This window comes from Stegostoma tigrinum, chromosome 2 (genome assembly GCF_030684315.1).
Source record: "Stegostoma tigrinum isolate sSteTig4 chromosome 2, sSteTig4.hap1, whole genome shotgun sequence".
Lineage (NCBI taxonomy): Eukaryota > Metazoa > Chordata > Chondrichthyes > Orectolobiformes > Stegostomatidae > Stegostoma > Stegostoma tigrinum.
The window spans coordinates 104,363,410-104,387,677 of NC_081355.1; the positions used below are offsets into that span (position 1 = coordinate 104,363,410).

General features: G+C 39.0%; 1 protein-coding gene across 9 annotated transcripts in view; it reads right to left on the reverse strand.

Moving 5' to 3' along the window:
• The window catches only part of tbc1d5 (TBC1 domain family, member 5), a 504,442-nt gene that overhangs the window by 466,514 nt on the left and 13,660 nt on the right, over positions 1-24,268 (reverse strand). The gene's annotated exons all lie outside the window — the stretch shown is intronic.

The following is a 24,268-nucleotide window of genomic DNA, read 5'->3' on the forward strand; positions in this document are numbered from 1 at the left end:
ACACGTCAAATTTTACAGAATACTTTTTGTAATAATAAAATTATTCTACGAAACTTGTCTTTAACAATCACAAAACAAGTTACATTGTAAGCATCAAGGGATAGAATGGGGTACCTAGCAGGAGCTGTATTTTATCACAAAACCATCTAAAATAATTGGAAGTGACAACCAGCAGCTCCACAAATGATTTATTAGTCTTTCACTCAGCTTCCTTGGGGCCATAATAAATAATTTACTGAGTCAGTGTCTTCAAATCATTAATTCTTCTCCATGTATCCAAAATGCATAAAACTCCAGTGGGTGTTTTATCACTTTAAAATGCAATACAGGGACATTTCTCCCCTTCTGAACAGTGTGTAAAGGTTAAGCAGTCACACACAAAAAAGTACGTTATATACTATACAGTATTTGATCAATATATCAATAGAGCCATCTGCAAAGCTGCCAATTTTATTGTCAGAGAAAAATATGCTGCTGTTCATGATGAGCTTCATATAGTTTTGCATCAAAAGCTGTGGAAATAGTGCAATTAGTACAACAAACCTGCATCGAAGGGGTGTGCCCAGAATGCAAAACTTTGTTTTCATTTTAATTTAGTATTTTGTACTGCACATATGAAATAGATTTGAATTATTAACCGTTACACAGGCCTGAAGATCTATTCAAATAAAGGAATATAATCAAATAAAGGAATATAATTTTAGTAATTAAGACTCAGATTCACAGAACTTTAATTGAAAGGTAATCTATTTATTGATTTTAGAAAAGCCGCACAGAGTGTGCGTATATCAGCACGCACTTATGACTAAGTACATCCAGTCAAAAGCTGAAGCTTACCCAAATTTTTTGAAAACATGACTTCGATAGTGATAGGATTTCAAAATTAATTTTACATCCTTCAATCAGACAAAGTATTATTCTCATCTTAATTTTAAAACTGTGTGGAGTAAAACATTTGACTAGAACAAAACAAACCATTTTTACAGACTCAGTGATAGCAAGAACTACAGATTCAGAGATAATGCAGTATGGAGCTGGAATAACACAGCAGGCCAGGCAGCAGAGCAGGAAAGTTGAGGCTTCGGGTTGAGACCCTCCTTCAGAGATAGGGAGGGGGAAGGGAGTTCGGAAATAAATAGAGTGGAGATGGGGCTAGGGCAGGTGGGATGGTGGTGGGTAAGTGCAGGTAGGGAGTGGGGGGGGCGCATTTGGTCAGTAGGATGGGAGGGGCAAATAGGTGCGACAGAAGATGGATAGGTTGAGTTAGGTCAAGGAGGTTTACAGACTGATCATGAATATTAGATATTTCAAACCACACTCAGAAGGTGATATGTGGTTAAATCTGTTTATAGAAATTTGTAGAACACATTAGGTTTTGGCTTTTGAAAATATGAAAGCCACAGATGTTGGAACAGGAATAAAATATTTAGAGAGAAGAGAAAAATCACATTTGAGAAAGTCACTTGCATGAGCAGCTTCCAAACACTGAATCTTAGCAGCCAACTTTAAGTTTATCTTTCCAAAATAAGCCCCAAGCCAAATCCACATTTTTAAACAGAGAAGACCAAAAATAATTTCTCTTGATTATTTTTTAAAGTTAACATTCAGCTTTTTAAAAATTAGTTTAAAGGGAGGCAGTGGCATAATAGTAACGTCACTGGATTAGTAATCCGGAATCCTAGGCTGATGTTCCGGGGGCACTGGTTTCAACCCACCATATCAGTTAGCGAAATTGAAATTCAATAACAAAAAAAATCTGAAATTACAAGCTTACTTATGGTTACCATAAGTAAAAGTAAAGGCAACTTTTTTTACCAGACCATGAAGTTGCTCTCTCACCAGAGAGAGGTAGAGAGTCAACTGGTTGTGGTTTAACCCAAGGGTCATCACACTTCAGGCAAGGAGAGAGATTGAGAAGTACAGTCCTTCATGGTAACCTCCGCCAGTGTGTGAAATAAACCTACACTATTGCCACCATTGCTCACAAACCAGCCATCCTGCCAACTAAATATTCTGAACCTCAAGGTGACCAGGTAACCATTGCTGATTTTCATAAAAAGCTATCTGGTTCACTGACGTCTCTTCGGGAAGGAAATCTGTCATCCTAATCTGGTCTGGCCTACTATGTTTCTCCACAACATGCTTAAACACCCTCAAAAATAGCCAAGCAGGCCACTCAGTTGTATCACACTATATACCGACATACAATATATGTGCAGAAATAGATCATTCCATCCCTTGATCCTGTATCACCATTCAATAAGACTATAGCTGATCTGTCAGTATTCCAGATTTTACATTCTCATCCATCCCAACAGCTCCTCATTCTCTTTGCCCAATAAAACACTGTCCACAACTGGTGATTCAAAATAACATGATTTGTAGGAAAAAATCTCATTGCTATCCTGAAACTGCAACTTCTATTTTAAAACAAACAGCCTAGTGTTCATCCAGCTCCACACTTCGTTATCATAGTACTTATCATAGATGTGGTCTCATCATGCCAGTATAATTGAAGTATAATTTTATTTATTCATGATATTTGGGTGTTGTTGGTGGGGTCAGAATTTATTGCCTAATCCAGGTTGGAAGTGAGAAAGTGGTGGTGAACTGCCTTTGTAAACCACTGGCAACTTCCTTGTTGTCTTCACAACATACTCTCCTACCTATCTTGATATCATTTGGGAACGTGTATCCTTTTGCTACCCTTATCAAAGTCATTGTAGCAAATTATACTTGTAAATTGAGGGGCCAGGATAGACTGCTGTGGGATTTCACTCCTCACATTCTGTAAGACAAAAACTCAAATGAAGTAGCAAGAACAGCAGATGTTGGAATCAGGAGATAACATGGTGTGCAGCTAGAGGAACACAGCTGGCCAGGCAGGGAGCGAGCAAGTTGATATTTCAGGTTGGGATCCCTTCTTCAGAAATGGGGAGGGGGAAGGGAGCTCAGAAATAAATAGAGAGCAGTGGGTGGTGATAGATGGAAGTCCAGGTAGGGAATGGTGGGGACTGGTCAGTGGGATGGGAGGGACGGATACGTGGGAGAGAAGATGGACAGATTGTGTCAGGGCAAGGTAGTAGGGATGAGAGGGACGGCTAAACTTGACACGAGGCCAGGGGTGGGGAGATTTTACAACTAGTGAAATCCATGTTTAGGCCATTGGGCAGTAGGGTCCCAAGGTGGAATATGAGGTGCTGCTCCTCCAGTTTGCAGGCGGTGTCACTGCAGCACAGGAGGAGGTCCAAGATGGGCATGTCACCCACTGAGTGGGAGGGGGGCTTAAAATGGTTCATGACTGGAAAGTTGTGTCGTTTATCAACAAACAGAGCGCAGACGCTCTACAAAACAGTCTCTGAGTCTCCACTTGATGTTGAAGCCACATCAGGAGCAGCAGATGCAGTACAGCACGTTGACAGATGTGCAGGTGAACCCCTGTTTGATGTGGAAGGCTTGTTTTATACCGTGAATGGAGGTGATAGGCAGGTGTAGCACGTCCTGTGGTTGCAAGGAAAGGTACCTGGGGGGGTGATGGGTTTAGTGGGGCGTGTGGAGCAGATAAGGGAGTCGCAGAGAGAGCAGTCCCTACAAAAAGAGATGGGAAGGGAAATCTTCAACCCGTGCTAATAAAGAACCCGACCTTAGTAAGTTTTTTGCCAAAATAAAGATCGGCCAGCCTTTAGACAGGGCTGCTGGACTTGTGTCTCCCAGTTGTTGGATGGAAAAGAGGGAGGCTGCATGGAAGGAGGTTTGAGAAAACAGTGACTTTTTTTTGTTGGGGGGTGCTGGTTGGGAAAAAAATTCACTCCATAGATAAATGCGTGTGGTACATAAAGGAGGGGGAGGGTGAGAAGGAGAGCGAGAGCACAAAAACTCTCTTTTTTACACACACACACCCCAAATCTATGCAGTCCACTTGGTTCAAAAAGCACACAACTTGTAGACAGTCAATGTGGTATTTTATAAATTACTACTTCGGAAATAAAACCAGTCAGACTCCAAGTTAAAACACAACACAGATTCTAAACAAGGCCTCACACCTAAAACACATTGTCAGACCAGAGATGTCAGCTCTGGTATACAGATAAAACCTTTAGTTATCTCAGGTCAGTGACTTGAAAGAAATTTTGGGATTTGCATATTAATCAATCGAAACCTACACCTTTTTATCTGAGGAAAGATTTAACAGGCATCTTAGGTTTGTTCAATACATTAGTATCAGTTCTGTGACCCTTTGATCTTTTGCTTGTAAATTCAGTCCGTAATGCTACCTCTATCACTAGCACCTGGAGGAGCAAAACTCCAAAGGCATTGTGTTTTCAATAAACCTGTTAGACAATAGCCTAGTGTCAGATGATTTTTGACCTTCTCCACCTCAGTCCAACACCAGTACCTTCACACCATCAGTAAGCTCAAAGAAAGTAAGAAACACACATTTACCTGATTAAGCCTGTCCATCATAGATACGCTCTGCCATCCAATAAGATCATGGCTCATCTAATTGTAATCTACCCCTGATAATCTTTCAAGCCCTTACTTAACAAGTTCTCAGCTTCCACTAACTTTTCAGGAAAACAGCTCTAAAGACTCTCACTCCATGGAAACAAAAATGCTTCATCTGTTTTGAATGGGTGACCACAAAACTAAAGAAGTCTCTCTCTTGCGATCAACGAACTAGGGCACAGAACTGCAATCTCTCACATTTACATTACATGCTTATTTTTTATTCTTCCTTTGAAACTAGAGAAGTTCTTATTTTCCCACATTATACTTGAGGCTGTTTTCATTAGAGAGAAGAAGGTTGAGAGGTGACTTAATTGAAACATATAAAATAATCAGAGGGTTAGATAGGGTGGATAGGGACAGCCTTTTTCCTAGGATGGTGACGGCGAGGGGGCATAGCTTTAAATTGAGGGGTGAAAGATACAGGACAGATGTTCGAGGTAGTTTCTTTATTCAGAGAGTAGTAAGGGAATGGAACGCTTTGCCTGCAACGGTTGTAGATTCGCCAACTTTAGATACATTTAAGTCGTCATTGGATAAGCATATGGACGTACATGGAATAGTGTAGGTTAGATGGGCTTGAGATCGGTATGACAGGTCGGCACAACATCGAGGGCCGAAGGGCCTGTACTGTGCTGTAATGTTCTATATATACTCTCTATATATACTCCATGTGTCACATGTTTACCCACTCACTTAACCTTTCAATATCTATTTGCAATTTCCTTTTGTTTTTTTCACAACTTACTTTCAAAACTATAAATGTGCTGTCAGCAAATTTAGTAACCATACCTTCTATGATGAGCCTTTGTGTGATTACTGTAAGGGCAACTTCCTTTGAATAACACAACTAATTCATATTTTTCAGAACACTAATGAAAGGTCATCAGTCTGAAAAGCTAAACTGGTTTCCCTCTCCACAGAAGCTGCCAGATCTCCTGAGACCTTACAGCATTTCCATTTTAAAAAATCAGTTTTTTTAGCATCTGCAGTATTTTCCTTCTGTATTAACTTCCTTCCCCTGAAAAGTCAAGCAGTATTGTTCAGTATCTGTATTATTCTCAATTATATTCATTTACCTAGTTAGAAGTTGCATTCTTAAAAATGAAAATAAAATATTATTTTTCTTCAAATCTATTTTACTTTAAAGGCAGAGTGAAGGTGGGCTTACTCTTCTTTGAAAAGGTTGAGGCCAGATTTGAAAGATGGGATGACTAAAAGGTACTGAAGTGTTCAGTCAGCTACGATCACATTGGTGTCAGCTAGGTTTCAATGACCAATTTCTGTTCCAATGAAAGAAGTGTTCATGAAGCATCTATACAGAGTAAAGAGAGGTAAACTACTAAGAGATGAGTCAGAAATGAAAGCTTCATGTTTAAGATGATTAGAATAAGAACCAAAAGTTACAAAGAATAACATTTTTATACAGTGAGCGATGATAATCTGGAATGTATTACCTGAGCGTGAAAGCAGATTTAACTGTTGTTTTCAAAAGGAAATTAAGTCCTTCCAGGGGAAAACTAGAAAGTTACAGATAAAGAGATAACAATCTTTTTCAGATTTTCTGAAGAAGGGTCCAGGCCCGGAACATCAGTCTTCCTGCTCCTCTGATGTTGCTTGGCCTGCTGTGTTTATGCAGCTCTATACCTTGTGATCTCAGATTCTCCAGCATCTGCAGTTCCTACTATATCTACGTTACAGACAATGGCGATCAGAACTGCTGTATTTCTTGCAAAGAGAGCCAGCACAGAACTGAGACTGAATGGTCTTCATGCCATAACTGGAGAAATGCAAATACTGAAAAGACTTCAGGGAAGGAATTTGTCATAATCATGAAATGTGATGAATAGTGTTTAAAATTTTTATATGTAGGTCATTCGAAATTTGGATTGAAGATAGAGGCTGGTGGATATTAGTTACTTCTATGAAGGGATTTGTTTCTGAAAAGGTCAGTATGTCCTTCCAGTACAGTGATTTAAATCCAACATTTTGTCAATGAACAGGTGGCTATGGAATTAATGGAATGTTGTTTATACTGTTGCATTTATGACAGGCAGAATAACCATGCAAGGCCATCAGCTTTGTTTTGAGTTCAGACAAAATAAGGATCAACTAAGATTTTGTTTTTAAAAATTAGTTCAGAAGACACTAGTGTTGAACTTGGAAGCAACTTTTGTTTCTTTCCTTGGAGTTTACACTCCAGTTCAGTGAATAAGTCACTACATCAGAAGGGTTTATGAAACTTCTAAACCTAGAGTTTCAGTTATAAATCTGCATACTTTGAGAACTGAGTACACTTAAGATCTCAGATTTACAGAATGTCGATGTCAGCATACTTGACATAGAACATAGAACAGTACAGACCTATTATCCCACTAAGATCAAACTATCCTGCACACCGTTCATTTTACCATCATCGATGTGCTTATCCTAGAGTTGCTTAAATGTCCCTAATGTATCAGACTCCACTGCCACCGCCAGCAGCGCATTCCATGCACTCATGACTCTCTGCTTAAAAAACCTACTTCCGACATCTCCCCAAAGTCTTCTTCCAATAACCTTAAAATTATGCCCCCTTGTAACAGTTGTAATTACATAAATAGTCGTAGTTGAAAAGAACTTATCTAATTGTCAAAGCCCATAGCAAGGATACTGTCAGTGGTCAGCTACGTAGAACCTCACAGAGTTGAGATATGGCTTTATCCCTCAAAACAGATCCCTCTTTGTAACAGATCCTGTTGGGAAGCTGGTTGAAAATTTGTTTTGCTATGATTTGGTAGTGTTTCTTAAAAATCTCTTTTATACATTATAAATTTCTGTATGGCTGTTAAAGAACGTCTCTGTGACCTGCCTCCATGTTGACTAACTGTGAAAAAACGCTATCTAACTTGATTTCATTCTAGGCTCTGCCTTGGTGAGTAGTATAATTGGCTGGAATAACAATAGTGTAGCAAAGTTAAATTACCACTGTCAGTGAAAATTCAGCTCGACATATGAGAATGACAGATTGTCAGTGGTTCAAGAAGGCAGCTCACCATCACCTTCAAGGGCAACTAGGGATGGGCAAGAATTGCTGACTAGCCAGAGAGGTTTAAATCCCACATATAATTGAATAAAAAGGTTTGATGGGTTGCGTTTATTCCCTGCATCACAATGTGTGTAATGGCTCACATGATATAAATTTATAATGCTAATATCAGGAAGCATTATATTGGTACTTAGATGCTAGGGATATCAAAAATGGACAATTTTATATTATACTTTATAAAGTTAATTTAGCTAATGATCCTGATAAGTTTAGGTAATGGCTAGTTACCAGTGTGCATGTGCGAATCTGTTTTTTTGTGTCAATGTTAAACTGAAATTAATTAAAGAACTACTGTATCAGAGAGGCTCTCAAAGATCCCACGCTGCACCACCTGACATGTAACTCCCAGAGAGAGGTGGCAAGTCAGGCGAGAAGGGAAACAGTGACCAGGGCAGTGAACAGAGTCCGAAGGGAAGCAGAGAACAGGGCAGCAAGGGTGAGACAGCAACAAGAGCAACACAAAAATTGTGCCAATAGCACCAATTTTCTGATTCAGTGCAACAACAGACAATAGAGTTGATTGTAGTGTACTATTACAATTGGTCGGAAGAAAACAAAACAAAGCCAAAATAGTTGGCTAAATACAGACAGGATGAATTGGTGCTGGGGATAAGAAGGTGTTGCGGACTAATAATATGGAGGCCCAAAGCTAATGTTCTTGGGACACAGGTTCAATCACACCACAACATCTATAAAATTTAAATTCAATTGGTAAAACGTCTGAAATTGGAAGCTAGTCTCCATAAAATTTATTCGGCTATCATCGATTGTCATAAAAAGAACTCATGTTCGTTAATATCCTTTAGGAAGAAAACTTTCCATTCTTATTTGATCTGGCCTCTAAGTGACTCCAGAAGCACAGTAAGGTCACTGACTCTCAACTGCCCTCTGAAAAGGCCAAGCATCCAATTCAATTTAAGAACAATTCAGGACAGACAACCAATGTTTGCCTTGACAGCAACACCCACGTACATAAGAGTTCAAAAAAAAATTGTCAAAGATTCTCTTTAAAAGCAAGTGAATCAAGGACATAAAACAAAAAATGGAGAGGCCAAGATAATTAAGTCATTCCAAGGAAACTTAACCAGCAATGCTTTGATCAATATGAAAAACAGCCTTCGAAGTGAAAATGAGAACCAACACATTGAAATTTATTTTGAAAGTAATGGAAAGAAATCTTCCAAATCTCTGGTCCTTCGTTATTAATCTAACACATCAAAAATCAAGCAAAATTGGTTGAGGGGCCCATATATAATAAAGTATGACCACAGGCAATAAGCAAAAGTAATAAAATGCGGTCGGGGGCATTTAATGAAACATGTTTTAGCGTTTAAGTTTCAAGGAGAATACTAAATTGACGACTTTATGTGGTGTAAGAAAGGATTTGATGAGAGTTTACCTACTAAACAGATGCTGTACTAGACTAGTACAATGCATGATTAAGTCAAATGCTTAGGCAGTTGGGTTAAATAGTCCATCACTGAACATTTGAACAGACTGTAGTGTTAATATTGCACATCTCTTCTGGCAAAGTACTTAAATGAGTACATGCACGGAAAGTGAAACATCTGAATCTATTAGAACAGAGATAAAGGCCAAATAGAGTTGTGTACAAAGCTAAGTGAGAAAAGAATGCCTAATCCCAGAGGTGACATTCATAAAAGGAATCATAGTTAGAAAAGACTGGCTATACTCCTTCCTGATGTAATAGCATGTTCTTCAGTCTGAACAAGATATGCAAAAATTGAACTTAAAACTTGGAAAACTCGCTCAGCATGTCAGAAATAGAATTAAAGTTTACCAATTCACAAAAAGTCAAATGTTTATTCTAACTTTCATTTTTTGCCCCTTGCCTTCTTAAATTCTACCCTTCAAAATACTTTTCAGCTTCCCGTGAAAAAAGGGACCTCTTTCACTGTCATTCCAGGCAATAAGCCGGTCAAAAAAAATCAAGATAAAATGTTCGATGATAATGAAATGTGAGGCTGGATGAACACAGCAGGCCCAGCAGCATCTCAGGAGCACAAAAGCTGACGTTTCGGGGCTAGACCCTTCATCAGAGAGGTGGTCACGGTTGGGGCCAAATTGGGAAGGCTGAAATGTAGACTGTAGTCCATTGGGGATGATCCAGTTCCGTAGGCAGGTGCTGAGGAAGGTAATGTGGTTGTGGCACCTGGTGTGCTTCAGGACAAGGTCGAGCAGTTTCAAGGCCGAAGAGATTACAAGAGAGTTGCAATGGGAGAGAGATTCCCTGAGGTTGGTCCGGAGGGAGGAGGGTAACTTCTTCAGGTTAGGCATCCCTGGAAGAGGCTTCGCAGTGAGGTTAAAATTGTATCAGTGATAATGGGAAATGCAGATGCTGGAGAATCCAAGATAATGGAATGTGAGGCTGGATGAACACAGCAGGCCCAGCAGCATCTCAGGAGCACAAAAGCTGACGTTTCCGGCCTAGACCCTTCAACAGAGATAAAATGTTCTTCTAGCTCTAGCAATTCCTTGGGTGATTGCTGAAATTTGTGCTCTTGAGGGTCATGATTCATTGAGGAAGAGAGATTTCTTTCTCTCAGATGACACAATAACTTGCATTTACTTTTTATAATGCTAATCACATTTGAATATTGTTAGTTTGGGTTCCACTAGGGCCATTTGGCTTAAGCGTCATTAAAGAACCAGGCCAACTTGTCAAGAAAGTTGAATTTTGGGAAGTGTAACAGCCATTCACATTGGAACACTTCACCAAGGAGACATCAAGGAAAGTTGCAAAATTGAAATTAATACAAACTTGGGGTAACAGGCAAATTCTAACACAACAGGTGACTGTCCTTGGAGCATAACCTACACAGCCTCAGGACATCACTGCAGGAATTCTTCATGACAATGACATAGGCGCAAACATCCTCACCTCATTCATCAATGCATTCCCATCAACATAAGGTCAGAAGTGGAAAGGTTTGCTCATTATACAGTGCTCAATTCCATTCATAACTCTTCAAATAATGAAGTAGCCCATGCCCACATCCAGCAAGGCCTGATCAGCATTGAGAAGTTCATTTGCAAAGCATATTAGAACACCTACAGGTAGTGAAAAGTGCTAAATTAGACATTCTTTCTTCTTTACTGTTACTTACCTCCCTGCCCGTGCTCTCCTCTCCACCTATCTTCTCTTCTGCCCATCTTCGGTCCGCCTCCCCCTCTCTCCCTATTTGTTTCGGAGCCCTGTCCCCATCCCCCTTTTGTGATGGGGGGTTTAGACCCGCAGCGTCAGCTTTTGTGCTCCTGGGATGCTGCTGGGCCTGCTGTGTTCATTCAGCTTCACACTTTGTTATCCTGCTTTCTAAGGTTGCTTTGTCACTGGCTCCACTTGTTTAGAAAATGAGAGGAGTAGACAAGGAGAGACAAAGAGCAAGCCTTCCAGATTCTGTCTGCTGTTATGAACGAATCCATCTTCCTTACTCTGCTGTACTGCTCAAAAGCAGCTGTTAAAATAAAAACTGAAAGAACTGTAAATCAGAAATGAAAACAAGTTGCTGAAAAAGCTCAGCAAGCCTAACAGCACCTATGAAGAGAAATCAGAGTTCATGTTTCTGGTTGAGTGGCCTGTCCTCAGAACTGTGGATAGCAGGGAGGATGTTTGTTTGTATGCAGAAGATAGGTTGGGGAGAGGAGTTAAGGAGTAAATCATGGGTGGGGATACTGTCAAAAGAGAGAGAAGAACAAATGGACAGACAAAGGAATGGATAACGATCTGACTTGGAGAGTGAATTGCAATAACGGGATCTGTTAGTGACCAACAATACACAGCCTGCCACTACACGTTGTGTGATAATGAGGCCTGCTGTGTGGGGTTGGGGGCTGCGACATGGGAGAGTTGAGGCCCTAAAATTGCTGAACTCTAAATCGAATTCGGAGGACTGTGGGGTCGCCAAACAGAAAATGAGGCGCTGTTCTTCCAGCTTGGGCTGAGCTTTGCTGGAACACTGCAGCAAGCCAGAGACTGAGATGTTGGCCAGGCAGTAGGGTGGTGTGTTAAAGTGGCAGGCAACTGGAAGCTTCGGGTCTGCTCTATGGGCAGAATGTAGGCGCACTGTGAAGCGGTCGCCCAGTCTATGCTTTGTTTCCCCAATGTAGAGGAGACCACATTGTGAGCAGCAAATACAGCAGATTAGATTCTGGGATGTGCAGGCAAAGTGTTGCTTTACCTAGAAAGTATGTTTGGGCACTTGGATACTGGGGAGGGAGGAGATAAATAGGCACGTTTTACAGCTTGGGCGGTTGCTGGGGAAGGTGCCATGGGGCTGTGGGTGGTATTGGGGGTGAAGGAAGAATGGACCAGGGTGTCCCAGTGGAAATGATTCCTCCGGAAGGTTGACAGGGGAGGGGAATATACAGGGGAGGGGAGGTGGCGGCATCTCACTGGAGATGGTGAGAATAGTGGCAATTGAACTTCTGGATGTGAACGCAGTTGGGATTGTAGGGAAGGATAAGGAGGACCTATCTCTGTTGCACGAGGGATGCTTGTGGGTACAGGTGGACACCCGGGAGATGAGTCAGACCCGGCTGAGGGTCCTGTCAACAGCACTGCTGGGGAACCCTTAGTTGAGGAAGAAGGACACTTTTTAGAGGTTCTCTTGTCGAAGTTGGCTTCATCTGAACTTATGAGATGGAGGAGCTGAGAGAATGGGATGGAGTCTTTACAGGAAGCAGGGTGCAAGGCTGTTTAGTTCCAGTAGCTGTGGGAATTAGTTAATTTATAGTGGATATTAGTGGCCAGTTTATCTCCAGAAATGGAGACGGATGTTGAGGAAGGGAAGGCAGGAGTCAGAGATAGACCGGGTGAAAGTGAGGGTAGAGTGGGAGTTGGAAGCAAAGTTGATGAATTTTTCCAGTTCTGGTCACCGCATTATAAGAAGGATGTGGAAGCTTTGGAAAGGGTGCAGAGGAGATTTACTAGGATGTTGCCTGGTATGGAGGGTAGGTCTTACGAGGAAAGGCTGAGGGACTTGAGGCTGTTTTCATTAGAGAACAGAAGGTTGAGAGGTGACTTAATTGAAACATATAAAATAATCAGAGGGTTAGATAGGGTGGATAGGGAGAGCCTTTTTCCTAGGATGGTGACGGCGAGCATGAGGGGGCATAGCTTTAAATTGAGGGGTGAAAGATACAGGACAGATGTCAGAGGTAGTTTCTTTACTCAGAGTAGTAAGGGAATGGAACGCTTTGCCTGCAATGGTAGTGGATTCGCCAACTTTAGGTACATTTAAGTCGTCACTGGATGAGCATATGGACGTAAGTGGAATAGTGTAGGTTAGATGGGCTTGAGATCGGTTTGACAGGTCGGCACAACAATGAGGGCCGAAGGGCCTGTACTGTGCTGTAATGTTCTATGTTCTATGTTCTATAACATACTACTCCATAAAGTTGATGATCAATGGGAATCTCATAAGAAAGACCAGCAACAAAAACAAAAAGAATTTAAAACTCATTTTCTTGAAAGAATAACAGAAGTATAGGAAAAACGCAGGTCTGGCAGCATCTGTGGACAGGAAATCAATGTTTTGGTTTCAAGTCAAATTAGGCCCTTCAGAAGTAAAGTCAGTACCAAACAGAAGTCATTTTCATCTTGAAATGTTACTCCAATTCTCTATTCAGAGATGTTGCCAGATCTGCTGAATAAGAGCAATTCCCGTTCTTGTATCAGATTTCCAGCATGTGCAGTGTTTTGCTTCAGAAAAATTTCTCTGGCTACGTTTAGAAAACTGATTAAGAAGTTTAAAAAACAAAATACTCAAGCACTGAAAAATACAAATGCAAAGAACAGTATAAAACATCACTTATAACAACTGCACTCACAACAGCCAGCTGTCATGTGCTATTCTTAATAGTAGTATTACAGTCTTAAGAGATCAGACTATCATTCAACGCAGTTTCAATAGAAAATAAGAGTTGTGCACCAGTGTCAGGGCCTTTGTAAATATCAAAACTAAGATATAAATATTTTAGAAATAAGACAGTATGAATAATTGATCAAATAAATAATTTAATAATCAAATAAATGAAATGCATGAATAACTCCCCAAATAAAGCTAAACAATAAATCAGAGAGTTAATATGAACAATTAAACCAACATAATACAAGTTGTATTTAAAAATTCACAGACAAGTTTCTTTCATTTTAAATATTAACAGCATGCACTTTGTGCATTTCAGAAGATTAGAAAAATACATGAAGTTCAGAAACATTGTGTTTTACTGAAAATAAATTTAAAGCAAATCAATCACTGTTCACTTGTAGTAGTAAGTTTCCAGTGGGGCTAAATGCTGGTTTCCAATCCACAAAGAACAGTGCAACTATTCCTCTAGGAAGTTGCAATCAGACTTCATTTTCACTGTAAATGTAATATCAATGTAAAAGAAGGAAATATATCCCTGATACTGTCAACGTGAATGTATGCTTTAAGACATACGTTTTGTCTTAATACCAAGGTCCAGGCTGCATAAACAAAGTTAATTTCACAGATCAATCTCAACGATCAATATCACATCCTTTCCATGTCCATTTTATTTATCAGTTATTGGCAGCATAATATTTCTTATCTTCTTATCTCAAAGCAGGATTAATTCTCACTCTTTTCAAGAAAAGGTTTGAAACTAGCAAGCAACAACCAAATTTTTATTAGCGGGAATGGGGGAGCCAAGGGTACTGGAATATCTCCAGTTTCCTTAGTAATAAGTATGCAGAGAATCTAATATCAGTCTTAAATTTATGTTTATAAATTAATGGTGACATCATTGCATATGAGAATTTACATCCAGTCTAAGATGTGAAATGCATTATTCAAAGTTATAGCTGCAGAAACACTTGGAAGCATAAGTTTTTTTAAAATAACGAATAAATGCTTAAGGATTCTTAGGGAACCAATGTTTCATGTCTGACTTTTAGAAAAACCAATCTCATTAATTCATGCACTGGGAATGTAAACTTGTAAAACATATTACAACTATTTGTTGGGGGCAAAAACAGAGTGATCCATAGAACATAGAACATAGAATATTACAGCACAGTACAGGCCCTTCAGCCCTCGATGTTGTGCCGACCTGTCATACCGATCTCAAGCCCATCTAACCTACACTAATCCACGTACGTCCATATGCTTGTCCAATGACGACTTAAATGTACCTAAAGTTGGCGAATCTACTACCGTTGCAGGCAAAGCGTTCCATTCCCTTACTACTCTCTGAGTAAAGAAACTACCTCTGACGTCTGTCCTATATCTTTCACCCCTCAATTTAAAGCTGTGCCCCCTCGTGCTCGCCGTCACCAACCCAGGAAAAAGGCTCTCCCTATCCACCCTATCTAACCCTCTGATTATTTTCTATGTTTCAATTAAGTCACCTCTCAATCGAAACTATTACAAGTAAAAAGTTTCCAATCAATATTTGGAAAGTTGAAGTCACCCATGACTACAACCCTGTGACTTCTGCACCTTTCCAGTATCTGCCTCTCAATCCACTCCTCCACTTCTCTGCAACTATTAGAAGGTCTGTAAAAAAAACCCCAAAGTGACTGCTCCTTTCTTGTTCCTGACCTCAACCCAAACTGACTCTGTAGATATATCATTCTCGACCTGCCTTTCAGTAGCTGCTATGCTAGTCCTGACTAGTGTTGCCACTCCCCCTCCTCTTCCCCAAATCTGCAAAAGTAATTTATTGTATCCAACAGGCCAGGTTTAGAAGATGCTGTTGAAGAAACCTTGATAAATTGCTACAGTTAATCTTATTGATGTTACAAACTACTACCTATGTGACACTGGTGGTCAGATTGAATGTTTGAGATTGCGCGTAGGCTACCAATCGAGCAGATGGCTTTTCCCTTGATAATGCTGAGTTCCTTCAGCATTGGTGTTGCACACAGCCAGGACATTAGAGAGTATTCCATCACACTACTAACTTGTGCTTTGTAGCTAGTGGGAAGTTATTTTTTAAAATGGTGGGGGAAAATGCTAGGAGGTAAGTTACCTGCCAATGAATTCCCAGCCTCTGACCTACACCTGTAGGAACAGTGTTTATTTGACTGGCCCATGTCAGTTTCTGATCAATTCTAACTCCCAAGATGTTGATAGAGGTGTTAGTGATCATAATTCTATTGAATGTCACTTGGCGACAGTTAGGTTCTTTGTTGCTGGAGATGGTCATCAACTGGCACTTGTGTGATGCAAATATCACTAGCTACTTATCAGCCCAATCAAGAATGTTGGAGTCTTGATGTTGATAGATATGAAATGGTTCAATATCTGAGGAGCCACGAATGGTGCTGAACACTACATTCATCAACAAGCTTCTCCACTTCTGACCTACTGATGCAGGTCAGGTCATTGATGAGAAAAACCAAATATGGTTGGGCCTAGAACATAAAATACAGTTAACACATCAAATGCTAATGTTAAAAGTGAATTACAACACTGTGGGTAATCTACAAAGTTCTAACAGTCCAAAAAGTAGGCTTTGCACTATCTTGAATGGAAACCCAAACTTCAAATTTGACAGATAGTCACAATTTGCATCGAAGCTAAAACATATGCCAATTAACATTCAACAACATTCTTTTTTATTGAAATGACAGCTATTACACCACCTATTTTAGCTAATTGTTAAACAAAGTTTCAGTATCTTTTTAGTCAAATCCACACATTTTCTAATGATTTCTATCCTCAGTTTAAGTCTAAAAATCTGTACAAAATTAACAGAAAACTGCAAATGCAGACAGTGTTCCTACAATCACAATCATCATGCAGCAAGAGATTTCAAGATATAACAATTGTGAAGGGATAAGCTTTAGTGAAGAATAGTTGTGGAGAACAATGTGTTAAGTGTTGTTCATTCAGTAGAAGAGCTGGTAAATTAATGTAATGGCATCACTGGCAGCAGACCTGAAATCAATTGGCTTCCAATTAGTCTGGCACAATTCCACTGCTTTTATGCTCTCATGATTTTGTGCATTATAAAAAGGTGAAAGATGTTAGTGACATGGAATAAGCTATTTCCATTTTAAACACCTGGCAACTTCAAGTATGCTTTACAGTTCTTCTTTCACAGGAAACGGGCATTACTGATAAGGCCAGCATTGTTGCCCATCCCTACTTAGCCTTGGACTGAGTGGCTCACTCGGCAATTTTAGAAAGCAATTAAGAGACAACCAATCTGGGCTCATATAGGCCAAATCAGGTTAGGATGACAGTTTGTTTTGTTAGAAGTTGTCAACAGAGATCCACATGGATTTTTACAGATATATTAAATGAATTTATACTTCACCAACTTTTGTGATGACTTTTGAATTAGTGTCATCAGAGATTGGGTCTCTGGATTGCAAGTCCAATAACAATATCATTACAGCACTATCTCTCCATAAACTGGAAGGTTAGGATCAATACATTTGAATGCAGAAGACTGGTCTGTTATGTCCAGTATTAAAAATATTTTCTGTTTCAAAGTGATATTTTTCCATTTCCCACAAAAGCCATTAAGTGTTTCCTTTCAGTGAAACTAGTGTAGACCTCCACCACCTGCAGCATAGCATTTGCAACCTTGTGTGTGTCCTTTACACCCAAGCCTCTTATCAAATTAATCTACGAGAGTTCAAACTCTGGTTCTAAAGGGAAAAGTCCAGCTTCTAATGCAATCCTCCTGGAATTTTTTTCAGGACAGACTTTTTCTGAATCCATCTTTTCCTCACCAGTCTGGTATTAAGACCTGGGAATATTAATACGTGAAAATTCTACAAAAGACAAACAGCAAAACAAAGTATATGCTATCCTGCAAATGAATTTCAAATACCAACTCACTTTCTTGCTAGTAAATACTATACTGCGTCTCCACTCATTTCTTCCAATTACATAGAGATCAGCTTTCATTATTCTGCAACCACCTCAATCATTTATTCAACTAGTTTTAAGCAAAATGTCCTTTAGCTTTACAGTCTTCCAAAAACTGTGTTCCCATCAACCTTTGATTCCCTAACTTTCATCTCCCCACCATTAGCAGCTATGCCTTCCATTGTCAGAGTCTTGAAGTCTATAATTAATTTGTAAGCCTGTTCTTTAAAACATAGCTTAAAACCTGTCTCTTTTACCCAGCATTTGATCACTGACAAATATTCCCTACATTGGCTTACAGACAAGTACCGACCCTCGTGACGGCTGATTGTGTAGTTTGCTGCAGGCTACCACAGATTTTGATGTATTCTGTTTAATACTGCAGTGCTCCTCTAGTGTGGTTCAGGCAGTGAAAGCATTGTTTTTGCATGTCAATCGTCTGCTCTATCGTATGCAGCAGCATTGTAGGCTTTCATTGTATGCATGGTTTCTATCTTTTGGCTGGAAGTCTAATCCTAAAAATGCATTCAGTAAATCTTTATAACCATTTGACAACTGAACTTTTAAATCCTCAGAAGTAATTTCACCAAATTCTCCTAGAAAAACATTAGCCCTAAATTTGGTCATTGATTTCTTGTTGCAGTGGAAACTCAAGAAAATTCTGGCAATTTCTTAAAAAAAAGCTCTGGCTGCCAGGTGAGGTGCTTCCCTTTGTCATTCATCCATCCTCTCAGCTGGTCACAAGATTACATTAAAGAAGATCCATTCCTTTGTGGGTACCTTTCTTCCAGACCAAATAATGTTTTAAAAGCAGCCAATTCATAGATCTTTTGGAAATCCTGGAACTCCCGCCCGAATGGCATTGTGGGTCTATCTGCAACAAAGTTCCATCTGCAGCAGTTCAAGGTGGCAACTAACCAACACCCTTTTCTGATGAAGGGTCCAGGCCCAAAACATCAGCTTTTGTGCTCCTAAGATGCTGCTTGGCCTGCTGTGTTCATCCAGCTCCACACTTTGACCAACACGTCTTCAGTAGATAGCTACCACAACTCACTGGACATCCTGTGGCCGCCATGGTTGCTCACTAGGAGGAAAAGTCTAAATAACATCTTGGGTCTTGTGACCCTTTTTCAGAGCCTTCAGAAGGGTCACTGGGTGCTAAACATTAACACTGCTTTTTCTCCAAGATGCTGCCAGATCTGCCGAAATTCACCTGCAATTTGTTTTTGTTTCAGATTTCTAGCATTCACAGTTCTTGGTTTTTTTTGGTTTAGTTGGAGATAGTATGGCAAATTTAATAGAATGAAGGAATCATGACTGCTACCAAGGTGCTGGGCATTTACCTGCGCCATTTGTTGCTAATTCCAACTGAAATTTGAGGGAATGGAATCTCTTTCGGTTTAAGTACATCATAGAGTTGATATGCAGCATCTGTAAGATGACAGGGTCAATGGGACAGTGTGCGGGGCGGGGGGGGGCAATATCTGGAAGTAGCTGTTCTGTGCAAAATGCCTTAAGGCACATTGAACCAACCTGTAAGCAGCTGATGATTATCTTAAACAGTGCAAATGAGGCTTAGAAGAAGAGCTGCTCATTACTGCAACTGCTTGACTGAATTACTCTTAATGTATCACCTTAAATAAGTATTAGTGTTATTAGCTAGGTTTGAGTAGAAAGACCAATATGCTCACTGCTATGTAATAAACCGTAAATTTAAGATGTTGGCAATGCTAAAAACCAGACAAGTTAGGATGTGATCTCTGTCCTAAAAAAACAGTTGGTGACCTGAAATTGACTCAGGAATGGCTATTTGGAAGTGCACAATCATGAGTTTGCTTCAAATCCTCTACAGTACATGAACAACTATTTCTGTAACATTAATGAAAACCAAGTTCATCACCATTTAAATGCTGGAATGGTTTAGTGACTGCTATTTTGCTGAATCTGTATCTAATGGTGTTTTTGTACCAACACTTGAAATTTTAATGTTGGATACTCGGACATAATTAATTCAAAGATGTACCTGAATGATAAACAAACTGAACACGGCACTTCATGGTGAGCACAGTGATTTGCTTTAGCTAATGGCTTATTTATCTTAGCAAAATATATTCCCACACAATTAAAATACTGTGGTTTAAACACAATTGTCATTTTTATCTTTAGTACCTTGGTAGCACAATATTTCAATACAGATCGACAATGGTTTATATGGTATTTAGCTAGCTCAAGATAGTTCTTGAGGACTGAGATCTTAAAACTTGAAACTGAGACAACACTGCAGCAATGACCCCTGTGCACTTTAGAAACTTCACCAACCTATTGTAACTCAATGAAACAAAGGCAAAAAAGGACCTGGCTTTGAAGCTGCTTCTCCCTACAATAATGTGCTTCTTTTAAAAGCGTTCCATACTTGTAGTTAAGCATTGTTGTGGACGAGATCGAACCCCCTTAAAACATACCAAGGAGATAGCCTGGACTCCAACTTTTATTTTGTTTGAAGCTAAGTGTAAAGTGCTGTGTTCCAGATGGCATAACTTTAACTCAATTGCAATGCTGAATAAAATTTTATTTAACTACAAACCATCAACTGTTCTAAAATAGCAGCATCTCATAAACATACCCTTGGCAAAGGCAAATTCAGCAAAACAGATTTTCCTCATGTGCAACCCAGGAAAAAGGAATACCAAAATAGACAATCAGCAGAAAGAACTTGAGAGGGCTGAAGATCTATCAGCTTTAACCAACAGCTCCAAACACCAACTGAAAGCAAAACTAAAACCCTGTGTCTTTGTGAGCCTGACTCCAAATACTCATGCTTCTTTTATTTAATTTTTTTTAAAGAAGAATACTCTCAGGGAACTCATAGCTGTTTACCCTCTGCTTCTGAACTGGCATTCCGTCACCACAGTGGCAACAGCGCTCTGCAAGAGAAACTGTAAAGAACAAACCTCTCAAAGGCATCATATTATCACAGCATTGGGAAGAACATAAAGTTACTGACAAGAAACTACATTTTTATTATAAAAAGACATAAGCATTTAATCCCTCAAGACTCTTACAGTTTTATAAATGTTAAAACTATTCAATTCTTTAATACTAGCGCACTTTCAACAATTTTTATATATAACTGGACAAAGTCCAAGATTAAGAAGATTTGGAGTTTGAAGTTCAGTTTTTGCCTGATTTCTTGCTTCCAATTCTACACTCAGCTCCCTACCTTTCTTGTTTTGCAACTAACACATTTTGTATTAATAATCTGCAAACTCACTCATTCTAACTACTGACATTACATGGTTGAACTATCTACTTACTAGTTCATAGCTGCTTCTACATGATTTACACACACATTTCCAACCATGAAGTGTGAGCATATTGTGGAATGTGTGCAGATTTCAATTTCTCTTTCCCAGGACAAAATAATCAATATTCATTTTCACTCAGAACTGCATGGTTACAAAACAAAACCTTGGTATCATTTAACCATCATTTGTAAAGTACACATAGGTCAACCAGCAATAGAAAGGAAAAAGATACATCTTGATGGTTAAATGTAAACCCTTGGTTTGAACGGGAAAAGGAAAGTGTATTTTTAAACAAAGCAAATAGAGCAGGAAGAAAACTGTCAATAAATTTGAAATTATAATAAAATGCTGGTATGACAAAAATCAAGATCATCTGAATTTCTTCAACTCTTTTCAATTATTCACGTTGCATTACATCGTTTAAATCTTATATTTAACTTGGTGGATTCACAAACAAGGACATCTGTAGATCAGACATCAGTCTCCAATCTCAATGATTGAGTGAGTATTAAAGAATTACCCAGCATCTGGATCATGGGATTGAAATCATCATAACCAATTTTATCTAGAGAAAATTGTTTGACTGAGATATTGAAATAGTAATTCACAAAACTGGGGGAAATATTACTTGTCATTAGCTATCAGCATTCAAAATCTGATCGTTCCTTACGGTGAATTGACCTTCCCCTACAACTTAATACTTTCTCGAATTTCAATCTCCATCAAATTTATTAAGGTTTTGCTCACTAATTTATAAAGTGACCCTTTGAAACTTTGTTTCCATTTTCAAATAACTGACTGTGCCTCCTAAGCTTAGTTTGGATATCAAATACAGTGAATACAGTTTGAAAACATTTATCAAAACATGGAACACTTCTGTTTGTCATCTCATGGTCATTTCAATATATAGTTAGCTGGCTATTTAATAGCTGTTGATGTAACCTTGTGGCTATGAATGCTTCCAAATGCAATCAAATTTGCAACTGGTGTGACCTGTCATTATCTAGGGGTTGCATATACAAGAGCAAAGCTCATAGGAATAACTAAGCATAAGTTATTTGTCTCAGGAGAGTGAAAGAATAGCATGTTAAAGGCCAAAAAGCAGCAGAAAAACACCTGAGTACATACAGGATTAACTACACAGTATGAAAGTTGTACAGCTCTTACTTGGGAAGTCAAGCACAATTTTTCATTAGAAGACATATCTGATCTCAAAAATACAGATGATTGTGGAATATCAAGTAAAGAGTAACAGAAATGTTAAACAGAACATTTTCAGTATCTTGCTGCTATACTATTTTACAATGTTACTAATACTGCTGGGGTTCCACGTACAATAGTTGTCCCTAAAAAGGAGAAAATGTTTTGCATGGTGAATCCAGAACATAGACCTATTGAGGAAGATGCCACTATACTGGTTAAGTGGTTACTGGATAAGTATGAAGAGAAGTTGATTCAGAGCTATTAGCAGAACGTGGAAGAAAGAGATAAGCTCTAACAAAAGCACAATACTATGAGGATGCTGGATACCTGAAATAAAAACAGAAATGCTCAACCTCTGCTGAGAAGAAAAAAGTGTTAATGTCTGATGAAAGTCACAGACCTGAAATACTAGCCTTTTTTTAAAATCTCTCCGCAAATGTTTAAATATCTCTGGTACAACACAATGTAGAAACCTATAACATTTTCACCACCACAAGTATGCTCTATGCTCTATTTCTCCAAATGTACCCCATTACTTTAACTGTCAAAAAATCTTACTAATAATGGCAAATTTTGGAGTACAAATTTACAGATCTATAAAAAGTGACACAGGTTAAAGAGGCCTAAAAAAGAACAAGTACTAAAGCTTAGAGATAAAATTGAAAGTAAAAGCTTTTACTAAAAACAAAGAAGAATCACATCTGACTTGAAACATTGTTTGTCCAATGATGCTGCCAGACCTGAACTTCATTCAGCAATTCTGATTTTATTTCAGATTTTCAATACTCATTTTCACATTCATCCCCTGATATTCTACTCAATGAATCTATTCTAGTTTTTGTTCATATAATAAAGCAACTCGGAACACAAACACAGAAAAAGGTAGTTTAATGAGTTTCCCATATCTTATACTATTTTTGTTTTTGAAGAATCTTCTCTCAAATCTTTTAAAATTGTTTTTTGACAATATCAGAGTAAAATTTCAAAGGTGTCAAGCATTTTCCAGTATTGAGCCTATAAGGCTATACACCACATGCAAGAATGACACATCAATGGGATATTTCAGAACACAGTGGGGTTAGTAGATTTCTTCTCATCATCTTCTCTGCAATTCCACCTCAAGTGATTTTAAACAGATTTTACATGCAGTGTGGCATACAACACAGTTCCATTTTTTTCAGTCCCAATAATCACAAAACTGTAAAAACTAGGGAGGAGTAGGTCGTTCAACATTTGGAGCCTGCTCTGCCATTCAACATTATGCTGATCCTCTATTCTAATACTATATTCTCATTTTATCCCCACACCCGAGGCCTTTAAAATCTAAAAAATTATCATTCTTTCTCAAATATATTCAGTGACTTGGCCTCCACAGCCTCTGTGGAGGAGAATTCACAAGTTCACTACCCTTTGAATGAAAACGGTTTTTTCCCATCTCAGTTCTAAACGGTTTGACATAACACCAGCGCTTCACCGGAGGCTCATTGATGATGTTACCTAGAGTGGTGACGAAACGTCTGAAAACAAACCGTCCAGCTCAGTGAGCAAACTCTCATCCAGAACCTCAACCTGAGCTACAAATCTTCTCAAAACTCGGTTTGCCCTGTGTCTAGACTCCCCAACTAGGGAAAGCATAATCTCATTATTTAATCTCCCCAGACTAATTAGAATTTTTCACTTCTCAAAAAAAATTTCCCCCTCAACCTCTACCATCCAGTAAACAGAGGGCCCAACAAACAAATTTCTCCTGAGAAAACAATCCTGCTTTCCCCACTATAAGCCAGTGAACGTCCACTGTACTTCTTTTATGGCAAGTATATCCTTTCTTACATAGGGACGCCAAAACTGCATGCAAAGTTCTAGCCGTGATGGCACCAAGGTCCTGGACAACTGCACTAAGTAATCATTCTTGCTGTACATCAATTTCCCTCTCAGACCTGTAACATCAAATTCACAACAGTAGTCAGCAACCACTTTTCAGCCCACGAACAGTGCCTCATAAGTAGCTAGAAGTAATCAAATCAGCAACACAGTACGTTACAAAAATGCATGGGAGTTGAAGACATGCACATAACTGCAGATCCCGGTGAATGAAAATGACAGTAACCAACCACGCCAGCAGCTCATTTTTGATCATAGGATAAAAGATATTCACATTTTTAAAGGGAGAATTTTTTGAGTCTTCAACTTGTGTCAATGTCCACGGTAATATGTTGATTAATAATGGTATTGCTTTTACAAAACTGTTTCGCTGTATCATATTAAACTACAAACTACTAATAAGATAAGCTCCCCTG